Source organism: Rattus norvegicus, chromosome 9 (genome assembly GCF_021556685.1).
Source record: "Rattus norvegicus strain SHRSP/BbbUtx chromosome 9, alternate assembly SHRSP_T2T, whole genome shotgun sequence".
Taxonomy (NCBI): Eukaryota; Metazoa; Chordata; class Mammalia; order Rodentia; family Muridae; genus Rattus; species Rattus norvegicus.
In genome coordinates this window covers 32,841,022-32,860,000 of record NC_141542.1, presented here as the reverse complement: position 1 = coordinate 32,860,000, position 18,979 = coordinate 32,841,022, and the positions used below count along the sequence as shown (strand labels likewise).

The 18,979-nt window shown below is 41.5% G+C and overlaps 1 long non-coding RNA gene across 2 annotated transcripts; it reads left to right on the top strand.

The window, feature by feature from the left end:
* The first annotated feature begins 2,858 nt into the window (after positions 1-2,858).
* LOC148003639 (uncharacterized) lies at positions 2,859-14,757 on the top strand. Of its 2 annotated transcripts, none has more exons than XR_015629938.1 (4): positions 2,859-3,107; positions 8,480-8,689; positions 10,949-11,209; positions 13,077-14,757. It is a non-coding gene; the product is annotated as an uncharacterized LOC148003639 (long non-coding RNA). The 2 variants fall into 2 exon arrangements; XR_015629939.1 differs by having other exon boundaries at positions 2,928-3,107; positions 10,875-11,209.
* The last annotated feature ends 4,222 nt before the right edge of the window (positions 14,758-18,979 follow it).

Below are 18,979 nucleotides of genomic sequence, written 5' to 3'. Positions count from 1 at the left end.
CAAAAGAAGAATTCTACACAGCACAGTTGCTAGCGTAACTCAGGGTGTTTAAAGGAAACGCATCGTTAGAGAGGACAATACACACACAAACCTTGTTTCTGTTGTGACCTTCTGTTGACGTCCTTAGACAGGCTATTGTGTTGACGTCCTTAGACAGGCTATTGTGTTGATGTCCTTAGACAGGCTATTGTAGTGTTCGCTGTAAACTGGGGAAGAGGACAATTATCTGGCTGGGTCCTTGGTGGAGAAGTAGAACCAAGCTGCTGTTTTGTACTTGTAGTGCTAAGGATGTTTAAACAGCACCTTTCACTTTTCGTCCTCTCAGTTGGGGAAACAAACTCAGTTCAAGTGTGCAAGGCTGTGTGCCAGCTACCAAATCGTGTACCACACCTGCAGTAGAATGGGAATTATGCACACCTTTTTCCTTCCCTTACCCTTTCTCTACATAAACTTGAAGCTGCCAGTAGTACCCCGAAGATGGATTTGGGGGTCTCTGGGTAATTGATCCTGTTAACTGATCCTCTTTCCACTGAAGCCTCATTGAGTCTATCTCCCTTCTCTGCTTTACACACACACACACACACACACACACACACACACACACACTAATTTAAAAAAACCCTTTTTTTAGAAAGCTAAAAGGAAAGTCTGTGGGTGAAGCAGAACATGAGAAAGAAACATATTTCCTTTTCTATTTCTTGTCTATTATCCTATAGAAAACGTTAATGGCCCCTTGTCAGGTAAAAATAAAAGCAGCAAAACAAGTCTTCTTAGAGAAATAGAACTGAAGAATTATAAGCCAAAAGAATTTTCTAATTTTATTTTCCTAGTTAACAGAAAACAGACTTTTTAGGGCTGGTGAGATGGCTCATGAGGTAAAGGCCTGCTGCCAAGTCCCAGGACCCATGTGGAAGGAGGGACTCACCTCATGAAGTCGTCCTTAGACTTCCGTATGTACCTGTGGGACACATGCACTGAGGCACGCGCTTGTTCACACATAAATGCACACTCAAAATAAATAAATAAATAAATAAATAAATAAATAAATAAGAAATAAGAAATCTCTATTTAGGGCTGGAGAGATGGCTCAGTGGTTAAGAGCACCCAACTACTCTTCCAGAGGTCCCGAGTTCAATTCCCAGCAACCACATGGTGGCTCACAACCATCTGTAAAGAGATCTGATGCCCTCTTCTGGTATGTCTGAAGACAGCTACAGTGTACTTATATATAATAAATGAATAAATCTTAAAAAAAAAAAAAAAGAAATCTCTATTTAGTTCAATGGCTCTCTACCTTCCTAATGCTGTGATCTTTATTACAGTTTCTCCTGTTGTGGTATTTTTGTTGGTACTTTATAACTGTATATTTTGCTACTGCTATGAATTGTTATAGATATATATATATATTTTCCCGCCCAAAGGTTTTAGGCGACCCCTGTGAAAGTGTCTTTCTATCTCTAGAGGGTATCAATCGATAGGTTAAGAACCATTGATTTAGGTGATCTATAAGTGTGCTAGACTCTTAGGTTTCTGGATTGCCGTTTCTTCCTAACCTGCTTCTCTCTCTGCCTTTGTTTTCTGCCCTACTGAGGCCCAGACACCAGCATCCAGACCTTTTCCGGCCTCCCACTCCTCCGTACCACATGGGAATGTGTTTTTCTCATCCTGGCCTTGCACGTGTGGTGCGCACCCACGTAGACAGTAATACACATCTGGTCGAGCATTGAATCGAGCCATAGTTTACATCCGGAGTATGAGGGGCGGCCGTATAGGAGGTGTGACTATGAGGCAGTAGGATGAAACTCCTTCTTCCCAAAGTGATTTCGCTTTTGTTTATTTGTTCTTTTGAGGAAGTGGAGGACCATCGCCTCCTGTAACTGCTAAGCACCTTATCTACTTCCACCTCTTATGCTTAGCCATAAATCCTTGGGCAATTAATCTCTCCTGAGCCCCAGTCAGTCCTCTGCTGTGAAATCAGGAGAGCCAAGGTCCTGCCTCCAGGTTGCTGTGAGAATTAAATAAATAGTCCAGTTAGCAAAATTCCCCACGACACATTCAGTGCTCAATACGTGTTAGCTATAATATATGCTAACATCTGTTTTATCCTTAGTATATAGGTACACAGCAGGTAGCAAAAATTCCTTTCCTTGTTAGACACGCCTTTCCAGGATCCCCGTCTTATTCATTCCAGTAAGACACAATCACCCTTGGAAGCTCAGATCCCATCTTTCAAGCCCAGGTTGAGAGATGCCTCTCACGTAGGACCCAAGTTCCCAGCAGCCATGTTTTGCAGTTCATAATTGACTGGAATCCAACTCTGGGGAAATTGACACCCACTTCTGGCCTCCATGAACCTCTGCACATACTCTTGTGCATATGTACACAAGCAGCACAACAACAACAACCACACACACACACATACACACACACATACACACACACACACACACACACAAACATACACCACCACCACCACACATATAAATAAAATATATGTATTATATACATACATACATACACACATTTAAATACACACACATATATATATGTATGTATATGTATATGTATATGTATATGTATATGTATATGTATATGTATATGTATATGTATATGTATATGTATATTTAAATTCAGGACACTAGACAAGCCAAGGTGGGAAAAGATTTTAATCCTAGAACTTGGGAGGCAGAGGCAGGTGAATTTCTATGGGTTCAAAGCAGCCAGAGCTAGAGTGAGACCACGTCTCAAAAACAAGTTCAGACCTCTCTCAAAGCTGTTGCTGTTGTCAGCATTGCAGATAGTCAAAGGAGCGTTACCCTGACCCTGAGAGTAACTCCAAGGGAAGTGTTTGTTTGCTCGGGCTTCCTGCAGCATACATTTCCCTCCTTAGGGCTCTGTTCCCAGCTCCCTTATAGCCTCCTGCCAGCCCAAGTCTCAAATCCCAAGTCAAAGGGGACCCAGCTGTCTCTAAGCACTGCAATCAATCAAGTGCTGTTCAGGATTCCAGCCTGCAGAGAGCACGCAAACCTGGGCACTCAAGGGGCAGCTCCTATGGTCTCAATGCCATCAGCACCTTGACACGGGACTGCGACTTCTATAGCCAATCGGTAAGAACACAGCCTTACACAATTCCCACTTTTCCCGTTGGAATGCTTCTACTGAGTAAAAAAACCCAAATGCAGTACAGTGTATGTGCATGTCTGTGTGTGTGTGCATGCATGTGCGTGTGTGTGTGTTGTGTGTGTGCATGTGTGTGTGCATGTGTGTGTGCGTGTGCATGTGTGTGTGTGTGTGTGCATGTGTGTGTGTGTGTGTGATGGCAAACTCGGTTGTGTAGATGAAGAAACAGAGTCTAAGTTCACCTAGAAAGTGATAAAAAAAGATTCAAGCTCACAATGTTCTTATTCCAATGTTATTGTCCTTTCCAATCAAGAAAGCCAGAGAACTGATGGGGGTGGGGGTGGGGACTACAGGGTGCTTCCTGGTACTCACCATCTTCTCATCAGCTTATGTCTTTTAACTGTTAACTTAGCCCTGGCAAAATTTTGGTGCTTATGGTGAGTTAAGTAAACCCCCGCTAGCCATGGGTTTACATTTGAGAGGTGAGTCTTGGGACCGGTTTACACTTTTTGCAGCCAGCAGCATCTTGGGCTATGAAAGTCCCAGTTCTGGCCTCCCTAATTTTAACTCCCAGGACCTGAAAGGAGACAGTAATGGCAAGAAGAATGAACAAGGTTCTCAGCTTACAGGACACACACTCCAAAAAGCCAGGCATCCAGTCTTGACTTCTTTCTCCTGCCAGTAGAGAAGTATAATGGGGCAGGTCACCCAGGACGCAATTACTAGGCTTATTCCCAGCGATGTGGGAGCAGGGAGACCCATCTAACAGTTAAACAAGATAAAAAAAAAGCCACTTGTGTTGGATGTTAGAAACATGCACAATGAGGAGGAGAAATTAACTACAGAGAGAGAAGATATTATTTTTATTCCTGCTGAAACTGAGAGTCTGAGATAGAAGTCATTCTATTCCTAGAACAAAAACTATAGTGTAGGCATGGTGACTGTAGTTTGCAGGTCTTTGTTTACTGAAGAACTTTGAGAGAAAGAGGCGTGTGCTAAAGAAAACCTCTTTAATTTCTTCTGTTTGTCAGAAGGAAGAAGCCAGGGCAGGAGAAGAAAGAGTTGAACTATTAAGCTTTAAAGATTTATTTTATTTTAAAGTCGGTCTCTGTGTATGTTTTATGTGATGTGACACACACACCATACACAACACACATACGCACACACAAATGCACACATCCATGCATCTATGGGGGTTAGGAGAGGCAGGTACACAAAAGGCCAGAAAGGACCATCAGATCCCCTGGAGATGGAATTACAGGTAGTTGTGAACCATCCAACATGGTGGTAGAAACTGAACTCCAGTCATCCGTGAATCAACGTGAGGCCAGGACTCTTCCTAGGTATGGTTGATATGTGGGAGAGAACAGCCAGAGGCATCTGGAAGGGTCCAGACTGAACCAGGCCCTGATGGGGATGGAGAGAAGAGCAAAAGAGGAAGAGGAGGAGAGGGGAGAGAATGCATGGGAACCAAGAGAGTATGTAGCCAAAATGGCTTCGTTATAAAGCTATCAAAGAAACTGGGGGAAGGGAAATTACCTCAGGGGCTACAGAGCTTCAGGGTAAGGGGCAGTGATGGGAAAGCCTGCTACTTAAGGTGGAAGTCTATCATATCTGAATATGAGCTCAGGGAAAAATGAATTACTCCCCTTTCCAGCAGGTCTTTCTCTTTTCCGACCTTATCTGGGGAACCTGACCCCACACCCTCTACCTGAGGAAGGTAACCTAGTCCTTGGCAAACCTACACATGCAACTTCCTTTTCTCCCATAAGAACCCACCCAGCAAGTACCCAGGATTCCTGGAATCCTTCTTTATGCAAATGAGGTGTTCACAGTAGGTTAAGCTCCAGCCAATGATTTACACTCCTCCTGGAAGCGCCTTCCCCATCTCTAAGGCTCATATATAGCTTTTGTTCACCTCGAATAAAGTGTGTATGCACCAGCTCTTTCACTGAAGATTGTTTAAGAGAACTGTTTTATTAAGCATTGTCTAAAAGAAATGTATCACTGGAGTCCTCTGAGAAGGCCTTCCTCGGAGAAAGTTTCTTCTTTCAGGCACTCCCTGGCACTCCTAGCTAGACTGGTCTCCTACAGAGGTCACTCATTTCCTGCTCTGCTTCATTCTCCCAGTGTCTGGACACCTTGAGGGAGGAAGTAGAACTCAGAACCACAGCTGATCCCCAACACACATACCACAGGGCAGCGCATGCCAACTGTGGTAGAATGTGACAGATACACCAAGCACTTATTCAATGCTGGGATAAGGAAATACACTTGTTGAATTGAAGGGAACACAGAACCAGGGCTTGTCAAATGCCAAGTCAATATCTACCACCGAGCTACATACACAGCCTCCTTGTTTTTTCTTATGAAATGATATCTCAGTTGTTCTTAGTTGGAACATTTCCTCCATTTATTTCCTTCTTATAGGCCTCTCCTTAATCAGGGGGCATAAATCTTCCCTGCATTTAGCTGAAGGCCTGTTGATGGATTTGACGACATGGAAACTCATTCCACGTGATTGGCTCTCCTGCATGGATTGGGTTTTTAGGCTGCACACACAAGATAGTCAAGATAAATAATTGCCTTGTTCATAAAGAGCTGAGCACTCTCACGGCCTAATGTCCCTCTTGTAAATGTTAGGATCAACAATCAACGTTTATACTTCAAGGCTCGGGCATGGAGGAGATAAGCCTGAAGGGGAGGTTCATATTCAAGTGCTTCTGAAAGAGAACATTCCTTGGGTTTCTTTAGCTTTACCCTAAAGATAAAATGGGAGAACAGCATTAACTCCCTTTTCTACAATGGTTCTCCTTAGACGTGTATGGACTAGATGCCACATTGAACCTTAAAGATAGCATCACATGACTGTGCTGTATATTTGAGAAGAGGGAACTGCACTGAGAACACGTCTTCATAAGAGCGGCCTGTAGGTGAGCCCACGGAACATTTATCAATTAGCAGTTGACGTGAGAGGGCCCCGCCCTCAGTAAGTAGTATTGCTCCAGTGGCCTCCATTTCTTGCTTCCAGGTTCCTGCCCTCCTTGAGTTTCTGTCTTGATTTCCTTCATTGATGAACAGTGATATGGAAGTGTAAGCCAAATAAACTCTTCTTTCTCCAAGTTTCTTTAGGTCATGTGTTTCATCACCTCAATAGAAACCTTAAGATAGCAACTTACTTACTAATTATTTTACAAAGTTGGTTCGAGGCTTCCTCTAAGACAGACAGTCCTCTGGCATTAGGGACACAGTTGTAAGAAGACAGAAAAGGTAGAAGAAATCACCACCATTACGTGAACTGTCGACCACCAGTCACATATTCATGTTGTAACAAGGCCAGCACACGTCTACAATCATTAACCCTGTCTGCTGAGAGTTCTCTTGCTTTCTCTTAACTTCGGTGATCTTGCTAGGTACTATTTCTTCTGTTGTTAGTGTTTAATTGGTTTGGAGTATGTAGGCTCTGCTAGTGGACAACTCAGGGTGTTCATGTTTTTATGGCTTATTCCAAAAGACAAATTTGCCATTCACTGTAATTCCACTCACCAGGAAACCCACATACTTTTCTACCTGTGCAAATGTCCTTCAAGGGTCATGTATCAGACTCTTATGTACAATATAAAGTATAAATGTGTTCTTATAATATTTGAAGTGTGTCTATCCCTTCAAACAATCTGCCATGCAAATTTGGTCTCTTTAACTATTTAATTGTTTGTATTTATTGTGTGTGTGCGTGTATGTGTGTGTGTGTGTGTGTGTGTGTGTGTGTGTGTGTACCCAAGTACATACACATAAACATGTACATGCCAGAGTGCACAGTTGGAGGTCAACATGTTAAAGTAACAATAAAGGCCACTAAGAAAAAGCTCCTTCGGTCCAAGAGAATATGACCTCTGGCCTGGGTGGAAACCCAACATTTTAGTTAGTCCAGGTCAATTATTCAGGCAACCACCTGTAGGAAAGAAGGCTCACTCTAAGCCATGCTAAGGAGTTAGGCAGAATAATTATCCTTTTAATATGATACTGTGCTTTTCCTTCCTGGATTGGCCACTCCTGTTGCAGGCCCTGCAATAAAGCACCATGAGGGTCAGCTGGGTCTGACCACCTTTCTGGGGCCCAAGGTAAGAAAGATGTAACTTTCCTTTTCCCTACGTCTTCCTTTTGCAAGCTAGCCAGAAGCTAGGTATGCCCTTTCTGATCCTTTACCCTTTCTCTAAAGCTCCCACTTGACGTCATGTGACTGCCTCTCCCCCATATGCCTGACTTCCATGCCAGCTTAAATGCCATGGATCTTTTCCCCTTCTCTCCTCCAGACATGTGTTAAGATTTACAGCTTGCCTGCCTTAGAGTTTTCTTTTAAACTCTAGTAAAACTGTCCTTGAGTTTCCATTTGAATCTGTCCATAATATAATATGATGTATATTCATATATATATATATATATATATATATATATATATATATATATGAACCTGGGAGAGGTTGGTAATACCCAGGAAGTATGATGTGGGATTATGTCACCAAAAGTGACGGGAAACCTCACCCAGGACATTTCTACAATATCGCTGTCTAAACAAGATCTGAACAATAACACCAACAGATATGCTATTGTGGAAGGTTGGGGCGGGGCTCTCATGGGGTCCCTAGACAAAGAACTACAGGAAACTAATGACTCCTGAGAGGGGAGAATTAGTCTTTCTCAATGCTGAAGTCCCTAACTACTTATCCAATACCAAGCATTCAACCTTGAACACAAGTAACACTAAGTGGATTTGACGGGCTATATTTATATATTTATGCATATACATGTATAGCGATGATAATCAAAGGAAAGGGGCCATGAATGTTAGAGGGATGGAGTACATAGGAAAAATTAGAGGGAAGAAATATCAGAGGGATTGGAGGTAGAAAAGAGAAGTGGGAAAGATGTAATTATATTTTAATTAAAATTTTAAAGTATTAATTTTTTTTAAAGTCACTGGGACTGTGGTCACCTCAGCGCTTTCTCTTCTTGCCTTCTTGGGGCCAGGCCACAGGGGAGGAGGCCTTGTCTATCTCCTCCAGAATAAACCATCCCTTCCCCTATAATTATACCCACGTCTCTGTATTATTTGTGGCAATGGGGCACAACACCTGGAAATTTCAGCGCTGGCCTTCTACACTCACAGATCTGCTCCTACGACAACATGGCGGCTTTGTTTCTATATTGTTGCAGTCCATGTCCTGATGCCGTCATGTGCTTTTCCTCTTAGTGAAGCAAAGGCGTGTACATGTAAATATTAACTAATATGTCTGAATTATTCTTTTCAGTAAACATTCGTGTTTGGTGGAAAACAAATACGACTCACATTTTATTGTAGCTCTACAACAAGTGATAATTCCAGAATTGGTGCTTGGGAAATCACTGTGACATCACTGAAGGTCAACTATAGATACCTGAGACTCCCTGGGGTGACCCGGACATGTGTCTGTTCTACCACTCCAGCATCTTGAGCAGCAAATGAGGTGCATCTTTGAATATGAGGGTTGAAAAGCCGATCGACGGTCAAGTTCTGAAATAAACAGAAAAAGTAAGATAACTGGGATCACAAATCAGTAAGGTGACCCAAGTGTCCCCATCTGTAACTAATCTGGCCTTAAGAGTTGTTTGTCTTACCTTTGGTTACCAGAGATGCTCTACACCATATTTCTCCCGCCTCCCCACCACTGCATGTCCTGTCTAAGAACATCTTTGCTTACATGGGCTGTGCTGAACTCTAACAATAAGATTTTCCACTGAGCTCTAGACCACGTGCTATCCACTCTACCTCCCAAGAAGGGGAGACCAAATTTATTAGTGTGGTGTGTAGAACTGGAGACCAAAGGTCATCCACATGGTCCCTCAGTTATGACTGCATGATTGACCCTCAATAAAACCTCTGGGTACACATGAATCCAGTGGCCCTCTCTGGTTGGCCAAGCTCAGTGATTTCCATATATACTCGACAGAGAGAAATAGCTCCCCTGTCTATGGGAGGAGGGACAAATGGAAGCATTAACAATGTTCCTAGATTCTAGAGTCTTCCTCATGTGCATATTGACTTTAATGTGCATGTGTACAGGTGCATGTACACATATGCACACGAGAGAGAGAGAGAGAGAGAGAGAGAGAGAGAGAGAGAGAGAGAGAGAGAGAGAGAGAGAGAGGGGGAGGGAGGGAGAGAGGTGGTGAGAGGGGAGATGAACTATTTATATATGAAACACCTAAGGATTTTTGTTTTGGAATGATTAATGAATGTTGCTGTATGTTGTTGTTGAGAGAGGGTACTCCTCTAGCAAAGAATAGAAAATAGATGTAGTTTTTGTTTGTTTGACAGTTTGATCCACAAACAAGGATAAAAGACCCTTGTCACTGACTCCAACCCAGTCCTGAGAATAATTCTATCTTCTCTGACCAGGCCACCTTCATGGGTATGTGGCTTTTAAGTCCCATAGGGTCCCACATTCAGAAGGGCTCATGCTTGGTTTAATCCTGTATTGTCCCTGGCTAGAAATTCTTAATTTTCAAACAAAGGGACTTAAGCTTAAATTCCACACCAGTCTAGGCTCCTATGGAAGGGTTCCCCACAAAGCTTACTGATAAAACAGCTGAGAAGCCATGAGGTGACTCAAGAGCTGGTGGCACATCAGCGTTGGTCATTAAACAGCCTGCATGAGGAGACAACACTGACCCTGATGGCAGGTACTTGGAAGCACAGCTAGAAACATGCAGATCCCTAAGACTCCCTGGTAGCCAGCCTAGCCTCCTAGCCAAGTTTCAGCTCCTGCAAGAGATGCTGTCTCAACAAACAAGATGTCTCCTGAGGAGTGACATCAAAGGTCATGCTCTGGCCTCCACAAACATACATGTATGTATATGTATGCATGAACACTGTACACCTGCAATGGGATCACCTCCACTTACCTTCCCACAAAATGCTCTGTCAGAGTGGCTGTCCATACCCTGCATCTTCTCTTTCCCCGGATCTACCATATTGTTTCACAACACATCCTTCTCACCTTAAGAAAATTTCTTCAGGCTTCTGGGGTCCCTTCCCCAGCAGTTCATAAAGAGGGGTTCCACCCCTCGGACTGGAGATTTTGTTTGATGACTAACTGCTCCTGACTATGAGCACCTTTTCACTGCCATATAGGACACCTTCTTTCAAACTCATTAAAAAAGATATATATATATATTTATAATTTTATATAATATACAAAAATTTATTATGTGTAATAAAATAAAATATATAAAATGTATAATATATGTGTGTACTGGTTTAAAATTAGGATGTTTTCTTTTGACTTTTTATATGGTTTTATTTTGATTAATCCTTGTCCCTTACACTTCAGTGTTCCCTGTCCCCTCCCCTCCTTGTGTAACCCTTTCCATCCCCAGTAATCTCTCCTCTTTACTTTCATATCACCTGCAATCTATTTTCTCCCTCCCCATCTCTCTCCCAATGATCTTTTTGGTTTTGTTTCATTGGTTTTGCTGTTGTCTCCTGGCTTCTACAGCAGTTCAAGCTGAACATAAAACTCAGTTTTAGGATTTGCACGAGAGAGGACAAGCAAATGCGGTACAGCATGTGTGTCCCCGTGACCAAATTACCTTACTCAGTATAGTTGATTCCAATTTTATTCACTTACCTGAAAAACCCATAATTTCATTTTTCTTCATATCTGAGTAAAAGTTCATTGTGAATATGCACCATGCTGTCATTACCCTTTCAGCAGATGGCGGACACCCAGACTGATTCTACTTTCTGGCTATTGGAAACAGTTGTCTCTCCTGTTTGTTCCTGCTGCAGCTACCAGATCAGAGAAGGAGCCTGAGCTGATCGTACAAAGTCAAGCACAGTTGGAGCCGGGGCGTTCAAAAGATTCCTGCTGGTCCCCAGTAATAACCAAAGCAGTCAAGGATGGAGGGCAGCTCAAGGGCCTGTGCTCACTTTCTCCCTACCCTTTACAGATGTGTCATCGGTTGTTTCTGCAAATGTTTGATGTTGCTCAGAACACTGTGGGACGGAGTCATGTGTAAATCACAAACAGTCTTAACACACTCTAGACAAGTAAACATTTTTACTTACTGTTCAAATTATATACCCTGTAGTTAAAGAAAAAAAAAAACAAAAAGAAAAAGAAAAACTTCCTTCTTTCAAACTAAGAATGTTGTGCTTGAAAAGTAACTTCCCATTCCCAATGTTTGTCAAGTCTTTGCTAATCTCTCTCTTTTCTTTTTATAACTTATATATGAGGCTGATATGTAAGCAAAACATCAATTTTACATTGATCGGAGTCATATTTCCTGATGGATTATATCAGTATTTGCCTTGCTGTTTCAGAGGACAGGAGTGGAACGTTAAAATAATTGGATCATTTTCCTTCGATATAAATTTCCGGGGAAATTTTCAAACCTTTGCCTTCTCAAGTTAGGACCTTCTCAGTGTACTTGTCAGTCTATATCCTGGCTGGAGAGGTATCTGGACCTTCAGAGGTTAGGAGGGGTGTAAGAGAAAATGTCTATCATGGTGGATAAAAATGATAACCATGAGGAGTGAATTAATTCCCTTCTATGAACATTGCCATATTTAGGCTTTGCAAAAAGAAAAAGAGGTTACTTCTGCTTTTCCCAGGCTCAAGTTCTCTCTCTCTCTCTCTCTCTCTCTCTCTCTCTCTCTCTCTCTCTCTTTGTTCCTTCCTGAGGACACAATGTCTCTCAGTACAGAAACAGGGAGGGAACCCTTTGGGATGTTCTCATTTGAACAAACAGGAACAAACATGTTTAGAGGTTCTCTTGCTCATGGCTGTGGTTCCCATCGAGAATTTTCAAACAGAAGTTTCAAAAACAACTGTGTTTGCTTCTCTCAACTCTATATAGCCATAGTTACAATGACAACGTCCTTTGCGGGACTCACAGTTAAGGGTAAATGTTCTTAAACAGTCCATCTTCCCAAGCTGGAGATTATAGCTTTGAGTATGACTCTGTGTATGAATATGTGCTTCAAGGAGCAGAAAAATTATTCCAATGATTGCTTTTTTCTGAATTGACCCATGTGTCTGAAATCAGCCACGTAAACACTCTGGGGTCCAGTTTCCATACTTATTAAATAAGAGAGTGGAACATATTCAGGGCATGGGCTGTCTCTTCAACACCTGCATGCATAGCAAGCATGGTTGACTCATTGTAAGTCTTCCCACTCAGCCTAGATCAGGAATAAAATCCTTCTCAATTAAATACTTTTGAACTGCATCCAGTTGTGTAGATCGTGAGTATCTCTGATGTAAACCACTTTTAAAAATTATTTATTTATTTTATGTCTGTGAGTACACTGTAGCTGTCTTCAGACACAGCAGAAGAGGGCATCGGATCCCGTTACAGATGGTTGTGAGCCACCATGTGGTTGCTGGGAATTGAACTCAGGACCTCTGGAAAAGCAGTCAGTGCTCTTAACTGCTGAGCCATCTTTCCAGCCCTGATGTAAACCACTTATGTCTCTACAAGTAGATAAAATCTAAGGGATTTTTCTATCTGAGAGCCTCTGTGTGTGTGTGTGTATGCACGCCACACGCTCGCGTGTGTTAGCCCACCAAATCTTCGGCACAAAACTAAATACATTTTATGATTTAATTAAAAAAATAATATCCAAAGTGAAGCAATCAAAACATGTTCATCCATTGAGTAGATGGGCAGAATTTTCAATTTCCCACTTGCTAATTATCCTCTGAAAATTAGCCTGATAAATGCCTGGCTGAAGTATCCCTCACCTTTGCTCCAATTCTATGAGTGTTGCATAAAGAAATGCTTTGAGGACTAATAAATGAGACACAAATACCAGGCATTGCTATTTTATTGCCAATGCTCAGGTTGGGGGAGCTGGAAAAGTGTTGATAGGGAAACATTGGATTTAATTTCCTTTTCTTTCTCCTTCTTGTCAGGCTGAATGAAGACAGAACCAAGTCACCCTGCTGTCTGATACATTCTAACCTGACAATTATCCAAGGCTGAAGAGAGTCTGTCTATACACTCAGAACTTAAATTGCCACTCACAAAGTGAAGAATCTATGATCTTATGCACTGAATTTTAATTCGGCAAACTAAGTGAAACTGCTTTGTGCTTGTTATATCATGCTATGAATGTAGGGAGATGAAGAACGGAGTCTAAGAGGCTCTTGGTCTTTGTGAAAGAATGGGTAACTCATCAGAACATAGCTGTGAGAAGAATATCTTCCCAGGATAATAATTGTGGGATTAGACAATGGTTTTTGGAAGAGAAAATCCTGAGCTTCATTTTGAAGAGTATGCAGGCTACCCAAGAGCTAACGCAAAGTTGAGATGGTAGAGAATGGCTGTAGACCAGTCATTGTTTAACCTTGAAAGAAGAGAGAGTGGAACCTGCTGGGAAAAAGAATGTTGCCCAATGGGAAGCCCATACTACACTCTACCTATAGAGTATGAATGGATCACACTAGAAAAGGCAGGAAAGACTACTCAGCTGCAAACATCTGGACATCACAACTGGAATCAGTCACAAGGAGAAGAGGGAATAGTTGAAGCTTGCACTACATGCTTGACAATAAGGACAAGAGAAATATCAGTATTAGCAGAATGGTGGACACCAGAGAACGTGGCTTCCTTAACACTAGCACAGTCATGGCAGGAAATGTGATTTAGAAATAACTTTCCATGCTGTAAAAAACCTACTTACCCCTGAAAAGGCCTAGAAGTTTTGCCTTAATTTTCATTAATAGTCTTAATGATTTCATAACATGGCTTTTGTCTTTGAAAAAATTGATCTACGGGTTTGGAGAGATGGCTCAGCGGTTAAGAGCACTGACTACTCTTCCAGAGGTCATGAGTTTAATTCCCAGCAACCACATGGTGCCCCACAACCATCTGTAATGGGATCCGATGCCCTCTTCTGATGGATCTGAAGGGAACAAAGGGGTACTTAAGTAAAAGAAGAAAAATTATCTATAAATAGAAATATTGGAGTGGATCTTGAGATACCTAATTAATAATGTTCATGAAAAAAATGACAACTTTCAAGACTCGCTAAAAAACATCAAAGTAAATAAATAAAATAAAATTCTTATCTTAGAAAGAAACTTGATTCGTAGCTAATGGGTTTGTACATTCTACTTCAAAGACAGAGTATGTGCTACTGGAGTTACTGGGAATCTGCTTTCCAAGGTCAGTTGTAGGGTGTGAGGATATCTGCTACTGGAAACTCAGGCCTCAGAGAACATGGAGGACAAATTTAAAACATCAAACAGTAACTAATGCAAGTGCAAAATTCAAGTTGGGCAAATACAAAACAGTAGGATCTAAACACAGAGCTTTGAACCTTAAGTGGCATTTTAAAATGAAGAGTACTATGCCCACTATTTACCCAACCACAAGGATGTTTTTGTGACAACAAAAGGACAATATTTATAGAAAATAATGGAAAATTTACAGGTTAACTACAAATGCTTTTGAGACTTGATGTTAAGGTGGCCGAAGGCATACGACTGGTTTAAAAATAGTCATCATACCTAGATGGAGAATTTTTACAAGGACTGTTAATGATTGCTACTAAAATAAAAAGATCTACTGTCTACAAATTAATGCCCAACTAAATTACATCAATAAATAACCATTACACTGTATGCCCACAAACTAGTAAAAAAAAAACCTAAGTAAAAAAGTGGGAAAGTAAAAACTTACAAATGTTTCCTGGGTTTTACATCTGCTGTTAGATAGTAAGACTTTCAAATTTCATGGAAAGTTGAAAATGTAGCTTACCATTTTCAGCACTGTTTTCAAAGTCTGTTGAGAATTCAGGTCAGGGATTTGCTGAAGAAAAAGAAATATGCAGGGAAGTTCAGCACCGCTTGTGTTTCTATAGCACTGGGGATTGGACCCAATGTCTTATGAATGCTAGGGAAGCACTCTATCACTTAACTACATCCCTGGCCCTCAATGTGGGTTGACTTTGTCATCAGGAGATCTCAAGAATATGTGTTACCATGCTATGGGATGATTCAAAGACTGTGCAAATTGTTGCCTGCATTCACCAAAACTTGGATTAATAATAATAATATAAGTATATAATATATTATACATATATATAATTTCAATCCTGATAGAAAAGACATTCCTATCAGGTATATATTATAAGACATGGATATGATGTTATTAATAGATAATTAATAATTAATAATTGTTTATGTACATGTCATCCCCTGTGAAGGAAATGAAGCATTGATGTAAGCTCAATGATCGTCAATCACAGGAAGTGGTTTTCACCCAGGTGAGAGTGCTCAGCTCACAGACACCCAAGGGCAGCACATTCCAGAACACTTCTCATTCCAGAATAAAAAAGGATTGTGGGAAATGTGTCTCCTAAGATGTTTTTAATATTTATAGAAAACACGTAGGAGCCAAGACCCAAACAATGGAATACCACATTCTGGAAAGTGTATGGAGCCTTAAGATTTTGTCAATGTTACTCGTGTACACTCTTCAATCTACCAGCTTCGCAGGTCACCAGTGACACCACAAACAAACCCTTCTAGATTTTCCAGTCGGTAATAAAAACTAGTCTCCCGCACCTTCTTCCTGCTGACCTGAGGCCAGTCATTATACACCAGCATCATTGATAAATGTATTCAACAGTGTGTGGGGCAATGAGGGATACAAGGCTGATTACGATACAGCAGGATGCTTAAAATGTAGATTAGACATACACACGCCAGGATGCTAAGGTGTATAAGGTCCAGATGGATGCTTATTTTAGAAGATACCGTAATTGGGTTGGGTAGAGGTCAAAACTGGTACCCGCTGAACACTTGCAATGAGTTATGCTAACTGGCTTTTGGGAAGTGGGAGATTGTGGGGGTTTGGTTGCTAGGCAGTGGATTAATTACTGGGGCTCTAGTGAGAATGACTCTGAAGAATGCACTCCCACCATGTTTTCCCTTTGGAGAATCCCAGAGGATTGAGAGACATGGGATTCCATAACACAAGAAATTAGAAAATTGTAAGCAGTCATTTTTATTCTATACTAAAGTAAAGAGTTATTTGTATGCAGAAGAACAAAAGTGTATCACTTGCAGGAAAATAGATGGGACTGGAGATCACATTAAGCGAGATAAGCCAGACTCAGGAAAACAAGCACGTATTTCTCCGATGTGCAATCTGGGCATGGGTTGGGGGCTTGTTCATGAAGGCAGATCTACTAAGGAAGATGGCAGAATACGTGAGGAGAATAAGGGAAGCCATGATCAAAGGACATTATAGACATGTAATGAAAATGCCACGATGAGCTCTATTTGTTATTCTGTTCAATAAGTAGGGGCTGCTAAGGAAAGAAAGAACTGTCAGCATCCATGAGTTTTGCATTTAGGGGAATCAGTCAAAGTAAGGTCTTAAGTAACATTGGTATCAATTTTATTATTTGAATAGGTGGGTTGTAAAGTCAAAGATCTAGAATGTAAGAGAAAAGGCCAGAGAACTCAGTTAATTGAATGTTTACTGGGTAAATATCGTGGTCTCCTTCGTTGATGGGTTTGCACTCAACAACAGGACATATTTAAATAGCTTTCTATGTGACTGGAATTCCCATGAGTTTTGTTTTTAAGAACCCCTGTCTGGGTAAAATGAATGTTCTGTCCTTATCAAGGTCAATAGTCCAAGTCTAGACCTCTTCCTCCCGATCTTGTTATGCTATACAGTCCTTCTTCAGGCTTTCCCTGCACATCCTTCCCAGCTGAGGCTCCCAGGGACTCAGCTGATAGCTCCATCATATGCCTTTGCTATTGGCATCTTTTTACTGATAGACAAATTGATGTCAATATGATAGTTTGTGGCAACCCTGATCAAAACCGCCAACTTCTTATTTTTTATACTTATCGTTTATTTATTGTTTGTGTGTGTGTGTGTGTGCGTGCACGGGTGTGCGTGCACGGGTGCGCGCGCGCGCGCACACACACACACACACACGCAATGCACACATGGAAGTTAGAGTACAGTTTGTGGGAATGAGTTCTCTCCTTCCACCATGTGGGCCTTGTGCTTGAACTCACTCTGTCAGACTTAGTGGCAAGTGCTTCTATTCACAAGCCATCTCGTTGGCCCTCCACCCAGCTCTTTACTCTCTTTCCCAATTCCTAATAAACGTTTTTGCCCCTTTCTTTTCTATTGTTGTGAAGAGACACCACGACCAAGGCAATTTATAAAGGAAAGCATTTAATTGGGGTCTTATTTAAAGTTTCAGAGGGTGAACTTATAATCATCATGCTGGGGAATCTTGGAAGCAGGCAGGCAGGCATGGAGCTGTAGCAGTAGTGGAGAGCTTACATTTTATCCATGAGTTGGAGGCAACGAACCAGAGGGATTGGGAATGGTGTAGGCTTTTGAAACCACAAACCTCGCCCCAAGTGGTATACCTCCTCCAGCAAGGCTATACCTCAGACTCCTTCCCAAACAGTTCCAACAATTAGGGACCAAGCAGTCCCATATGTGAGCCTATGGGGGCACTCTTATTCAAACCACCACACCTTTGAGGAGAAAAAATTTCAATTTCCATGTGTGAGAAACAGAACAAAACGGAACATGTAAACTTGTCTTCATATTTTGGTTTATGTTACTTAACAACAATATCTCTAGTTCCATCTATTTTACTGCAAATGTGCCAGTTTCAGTGGTATGTGTGCCTGTGTGGGGCAATAAACTAGCAGTGTGTGTGCTAGTCTTGTTTTCCTTATCCATTCTCCTGTTGCTGGGCACCTAGCCTGATTCCATATCCTAGATGTTGTGATGTGTGCCCGCAATAAATGAGGGCAGACAAGTGTCCGCCATGCTGATTAGCTTGTCTTTGTGTGCATAGCCTGAAGTGAGCTGGCTAGATTCCGTGCTAGATCTTCTTTTAGTTTTCCAGGAACTCAAATGTTTTCCACACTTGTACCAATTTCCATTTCACTGACAACATGTAAGTTCTGCTTGCTCTATATCCTTACCAGCCTCTCTCTCTCTCTCTCTCTCTCTCTCTCTCTCTCTCTCTCTCTCTCTCTCTGCAGGGTAGTCACATTTGTTATTTTTCCTAGTTATATGGTTTTAATCTTACTCTCTTGCCCAAATGCTCTAGCTAAATCGTATCTTGATAAAGGTGGAAACCCCTCTATCATTATGATCTGGTGTTGGCTATGGATTCATCATCTGTAGCCTTTCCTATGTTGAAGCATCTCTAAGACTTATTTTAGGACTTCAATCATAATGTGCATGGGGGCATTATGAGTGTGTGTTTGCAAGTAGGAATGTTCTTGTGTGTTTACACAGAGGCCACAGGTCCATGAAAGGTATCATTTTCTCTCACTCGCCCCACTGGAAATTTTCAGACAGGGTCACTGTCAACTAAGAGTTGGCTAGAATGGCTAGCCAGAAAGCCCACAGGATTGTTGCTTCCCATTCCCATTTCTCTGCTTCTCACTTCTGGGATAACAAGCAGATCCTAACCACTGCTCCCAACTCTCTATTTGGGTACTGGGAATCTAAACTCAATTCTTATGCCTGCGCGGCAAGAACTGGGCCCTCTCCTCAGCCCCTTGATGCTGAATTTTACTGAGTCACATTTGACATCTATTGAGAAAACTGTAATCTTTGTCTGTAGTTTCGATACATTATGTTACATGTGTTGATTTGCATATGTTTAACATCCTTGCATGCAGAAAGACACCAACTCGATCATAATGAGAGACATTTTTAATACGCTGTTCAATTTGATTTGCAAGTGTTTTGCTTGAGAAACTTTGCCCCAGTGCTGATCAGGAATCCTGGTTTATAGTTTGTTGTCATTGTG